This window comes from Salvelinus fontinalis, unplaced genomic scaffold (assembly GCF_029448725.1).
Source record: "Salvelinus fontinalis isolate EN_2023a unplaced genomic scaffold, ASM2944872v1 scaffold_0265, whole genome shotgun sequence".
NCBI classification, from domain to species: domain Eukaryota; kingdom Metazoa; phylum Chordata; class Actinopteri; order Salmoniformes; family Salmonidae; genus Salvelinus; species Salvelinus fontinalis.
The window spans coordinates 24,038-30,000 of NW_026600474.1; the positions used below are offsets into that span (position 1 = coordinate 24,038).

General features: G+C 48.5%; 1 protein-coding gene across 1 annotated transcript in view; it reads left to right on the forward strand.

Annotated features, from left to right (window-relative positions):
• Positions 1–1,607: 1,607 nt before the first annotated feature.
• The window catches only part of LOC129845274 (protein phosphatase 1 regulatory subunit 29-like), a 186,093-nt gene continuing 181,737 nt past the window's right edge, over positions 1,608–5,963 (forward strand). The window contains exon 1 of the mRNA XM_055913148.1: positions 1,608–1,702. The gene's annotated coding sequence lies outside the window, so the exon portion shown is untranslated. The remainder of the gene's footprint in view (positions 1,703–5,963) is intronic.

Genomic DNA, 5,963 nt, shown 5'->3' on the forward strand with positions numbered 1-5,963 from the left:
GCCCTGTACCTGCCTCTGCACGAGGGTGGGCAAGGCCTGGTGGACATTTCCTCTAGGATCATGGCTTTCCGGCTTCAAGCAGCCCAGAGACTGTTGTACAGTGACGGTTCTAGCTGGGTCAATACAGCCTACACAGTGATGAGGAGAGCAGGCTGTTTGGGCATAGACAAGCACCTTTTCCTCTTGATGCTAGAGGGGGGTGATTTGTCTGGTCTGACCCCATTTTATGATTCTGTTATGCTGGCTTGTAGAGGTTTTGTCATGTCCCGTAAGGCCGGCACGCCACCAGGGATGTGGCTTTTTGAAGAGCCTCTTTTTTACAACACTGCCATCCAGTCCCGTGCTCTGGGTTCAGCCAGCCTACATTCATGCCTGTTAGGTTTGGGGTGTACCAAGCTGGGTCATCTGATGCGGAGCAGGAGCAGATCGTTGGAGGAGCTGGGAGAAAGAGCAGGGATCCGATCATCTCGCCTATTGAGGAAGGTCGTTGATGAGGTCTGTGATTCCTTGCCAGTACTTAATCTGCAGTATGTGACTGACACTTCCAATTCAGATTGGTGGACAGAGGGTCTGGATTATGCACTGATGGTTAGTGCTGCGGCGGGGGCATTAGAGGAGGACGTGGGGATGCTGCTTTCCTTCCATACCCCGGAGCTGGGGGGGTTCAAGGCGGTGGGAAAGAAGGCCATGAACAAAATCTGTGTAAAAGTGTCCCGTGCCTCTTCCCTGGAAGGGGTTACATGGTGGGCGGGTGTGTTGGGTCCAGATGCCTCCCCAAAAGGCTGTTGGTGGTCATCATACAGACTTCCTATTGAAAAGAGGACAGCTGACCTCCAATGGAGGATAATACATGGAGCCATAGCCACCAACATGCATCTGGTACACCTGGATCCTACTGTTGGGGAAGGGTGTCCATTCTGTGCAGAGTCTGAAACTCTGGCACATCTGTTCTTACAGTGTCCCAGGTTGGTCTTAATGATTGACTAGCTGGTTCTCAGCTCTGGGAGAGGTTTTCTCTTCCCAACAGTTTATATTTGGGCTAAAGTACAGGTTTAGTCGAAGGGGTGTAGTTCTCTTGCTTAACCTTTTGTCAGGGGCAGCTAAATTAGCAATATGGAAGACACGAAAGAACAGTATTCCGGGACAGGGGTCTGTGGATGTGGTGGGACTGCTGGAGGGGATGTTGGCAGCGAGACTGAGGGTTTTCCTATTAAAAAATGGTTAACAACATTGATCTGTTTATGGGGTATTCAGAGGCTGTTGTGTTTAGTTACTGTGGAGGAAGATTTGGTGTTGTGTATTTAATTGACGTGTTACCATGGTTTTGTTTGAGTGTTTATTGTGTTATTTTATGTAAAACTCTCTCTCTCTCTCTTTGTTCTCTCTCTCTCTCTCTCTCTCTCTCTCTCTCTCTCTCTCTCTCTCTTTTCTCTCTCTCTGCTCACCATTTCTCTCTCTGCTCTCTGTTGCCTCCCTCTCTGCTCACCTTTTCTCTCTCTCTCTCTCTCTCTCTCTCTCTCTCTCTCTCTCTCTCTCTCTCTCTCTCTCTTTGTTCTCCTCTCTCTTTCTCTCTCTTCACTCTGCCTGCCTCCCTCTCTGCCTGCCTCCCTCCCTCCCTCCATAGGTTTGCTTTGATCATCGTAGGGAAATAAATCGGGGTGATCTGTGCTGAAACATTGTTTAATAGCTCAGAAACGCCTGGGTCAGTGCCACGTATAAACATGCCTCACATAAACGCCGCATGACTGCATTAGAAAACGTGTGTGTTGGAGACAAAGAGGAAGAATGGTTCAACACATTATTAACACCGCATTATCATCCCCTCTTGTTGTCTCTCCTCTCTAACACAAATCCATCTGGACACAAAACTGTTACACAGAATGAGAAGTTCAAAGAGAATCAACAACCTCCATCCCTCCAACCCCCCAACCCCCCAAACCCCCAACCCCCCCAACTCTCCATCCCTCCAACTATCCATCCCTCCATCTCTCCATCCCTCCAACTCTCCATCCCTCCATCTCTCCATCCCTCCAACTCTCCATCCCTCCATCTCTCCATCCCTCCAACTCTCCATCCCTCCATCCCTCCAACTCTCCATCCCTCCATCCCTCCATCCCTCCATCCCTCCATCCCTCCATCTCTCCATCCCTCCATCTCTCCATCCCTCCAACTCTCCATCCCTCCATCTCTCCATCCCTCCAACTCTCCAACTCTCCATCCCTCCAACTCTCCATCCCTCCATCTCTCCATCCCTCCAACTCTCCATCCCTCCATCTCTCCATCCCTCCAACTCTCCATCCCTCCATCCCTCCAACTCTCCATCCCTCCATCCCTCCATCCCTCCAACCCCCCATCCCTCCATCCCTCCATCCCTCCAACTCTCCAACTCTCCATCCCTCCAACTCTCCATCCCTCCATCCCTCCAACCCCCCAACCCCCCAACTCTCCATCCCTCCAGCCCCCCAACTCTCCATCCCTCCATCCCTCCAACTCTCCATCCCTCCACCCCCCCAACTCTCCATCCCTCCAACTCTCCATCCCTCCAACTCTCCATCCCTCCATCTCTCCATCCCTCCAACCCCCCCAACTCTCCATCCCTCCAACTCTCCATCCCTCCATCCCTCCAACTCTCCATCCCTCCAACTCTCCATCCCTCCAACTCTCCATCCCTCCAACTCTCCATCTCTCCATCCCTCCATCCCTCCAACTCTCCATCCCTCCATCCCTCCAACTCTCCATCCCTCCAACTCTCCATCCCTCCAACTCTCCATCTCTCCATCCCTCCAACTCTCCATCCCTCCATCCCTCCAACTCTCCATCCCTCCATCCCTCCAACTCTCCATCCCTCCATCCCTCCAACTCTCCATCCCTCCATCCCTCCAACTCTCCATCCCTCCATCCCTCCAACTCTCCATCCCTCCAACTCTCCATCCCTCCATCCCTCCAACTCTCCATCCCTCCAACTCTCCATCCCTCCATCCCTCCAACTCTCCATCCTTCCAACTCTCCATCCCTCCATCCCTCCAACTCTCCATCCCTCCATCCCTCCAACTCTCCATCCCTCCAACTCTCCACCCCTCCAACTCTCCATCCCTCCAACTCTCCATCTCTCCATCCCTCCATCCCTCCAACTCTCCATCCCTCCATCCCTCCAACTCTCCATCCCTCCATCCCTCCAACTCTCCATCCCTCCATCCCTCCAACTCTCCATCCCTCCAACTCTCCATCCCTCCAAATCTCCGTCCCTCCAACTCTCCATCTCTCCATCCCTCCATCCCTCCAACTCTCCATCCCTCCAACTCTCCATCCCTCCAACTCTCCATCCCTCCAACTCTCCATCTCTCCATCCCTCCATCCCTCCAACTCTCCATCCCTCCATCCCTCCAACTCTCCATCCCTCCAACTCTCCATCCCTCCAACTCTCCATCTCTCCATCCCTCCATCCCTCCAACTCTCCATCCCTCCAACTCTCCATCCCTCCATCCCTCCATCCCTCCAACTCTCCAACTCTCCATCCCTCCATCCCTCCAACTCTCCATCCCTCCATCCCTCCAACTCTCCATCCCTCCAACCCTCCAACTCTCCAACTCTCCATCCCTCCAACTCTCCAACTCTCCATCCCTCCATCCCTCCAACTCTCCATCCCTCCATCCCTCCAACTCTCCATCCCTCCAACCCTCCAACCCTTAAACTCTCCAATCTGAGATGTCATTAGGTCAATCAGGAGTCTTTTAAATCCCTCTGCACCTGTGTTCTCTGTTTTAGTTGGCTAGTGTTGTCCTCTATGCTCTGGGCAGAGACACACACACCTCCCTCTATGCTCTGGGCAGAGACACACACACCTCCCTCTATGCTCTGGGCAGTGGCAAAGCTCTGCACCTGTGTGCTGTGTTTGTGCTTTACCCCAAAGTGTTGCATGATGCACCATTGGCTGTTGGGGGCATTAGCTGATCTGTATGTCTGTGTATGTGTGTGTGTGTGTGTGTGTGTGTGTGTGTGTGTGTGTGTGTGTGTGTGTGTGTGTGTGTGTGTGTGTGTGTGTGTGTGTGTGTGTGTGTGTGTTAGCTGATCTGTGTCACAAGGATCACTCCTCACCATCTGCTGTTTGTGCTGGGAGTTGTCCCTATGAGCTGTTCTGGGGTCAGTCTGCTTTGATGTGAACTAATGGGTTGGGGTGTAGTTACTGTTGGCTAAACTAGTCCTAGATCTGTTGTAAGGTGACTACCTCTGCCTGGAGCTTGTTGTAGGGTTGACTGCATTGGGCCATTGGCCAACAATGACTTAACCCTGGGTGAGTCAGAGTGGTGTGTGTGTCTCTGTGTGTATCTGTGATTGTATGTGTCCTCTACTGATTGGCAAGCTGTAAGGTGTTTTGGATATCAGAGGACTCATGTTCACAGCCACTTAAAAACTTCTTATGGCTGAGATACCGTTAACGGCATCGACTTGACAACAGCCAGTGAAAGTGCAGGGCGCCAAATTCAAACAACAGAAATCTCAAAATTAAAATTCCTCTAACATACAAGTATTTCACACCATTTTAAAGATAAACTTGTTGTAAATCCAGCCACAGTGTCCGATTTCAAAATGGCTTAACGACGAAAGCACACCAAACGATTATGTTAGGTCAGTACCTAGTCACAGAAAAACACAGCCATTTTTCCAGCCAAAGAGAGGAGTCACAAAAAGCTGAAATAGACATAAAATGAATCACTAACCTTTGATGATCTTCATCAGATGACACTCATAGGACTTCATGTTACACAATACATGTATGTTTTGTTCGATAAAGTTCATATTTATATCAAAAAATCTTAGTTTACATTGGCGCGTTATGTTCAGTAATGTTTTGCCTTCAAAACATCCGGTGATTTTGCAGAGAGCCAAATCAATTTACAGAAATACTCATAATAAACATTGATAAAATATACAAGTATTATACATGGAACTTTAGATAAACTTCTCCTTAATGCAACCGCTGTGTCACATTTCAAAACAACCTTACGGAAAAAGCATACCATGCTATAATCTAAGTACAGCGCTCAGAGCCCAAACAAACCATACAGATGTTGTGGAGTCAACAGAAGTCAGAAATAGTATTATAAATATTCACTTACCTTTGATGATCTTCATCAGAATGCACTCCCAGGAATCCCAGTTCCACAATAAATGTTTGTTTTGTTCGATAACGTCCATAATTTATGTCCATATACCTCCTTTAGTTCCAAAATCCAAATTGATGACATGCAGGTCAGACGAAAGTCAAAACATTCCATTACAGTTCGTAGAAACATGTCAAACGATGTATAGAATCAATCTTTAGGATGTTTTTAACATAAATCTTCAATAATATTTCAACCGGAGAATTCCTTCGTCTTCAGAAATGCGATGGAACGCAGGTCGCTCTCACGGGACCACGTGTGATCAGCTCATGCCAGACACCTGACTCAAAGAGCTCTCCTTCCCACATTCTTCAAGGTAGAAGCATCAAACAAGGTTCTAAAGACTGTTGACATCTAGTGGAAGCCTTAGGAAGTGCAATATGACCTGAAAGATACTGTATATTGGATAGGCAAACCTACAAACCTTAGGTTTCCCACTTTCAGGTTAGATTTTTTCTCAGGTTTTTGCCTGCCATATGAGTTCTGTTATACTCACAGACATCATTCAAACAGTTTTAGAAACTTCAGAGTGTTTTATATCCAAAAATACTAATAATATGCATATCTTAGCTTCCGGGACTGAGTAGCAGGCAGTTTACTCTGGGCACCCTATTCATCCAAGCTACTCAATACTGCCCCCAGCCATAAGAAGTTAACGTATCTCTCTCTCTGTCTCTGTCTTTATCTCTCTCTCTTTTTATCTCTCACTCTCTCTTTATCTCTCTCTCTCTCTCTCTTTATCACACAGACAGACATACAGACAGACAGACACACCTATACTCTCACATGTACATTAAAGAC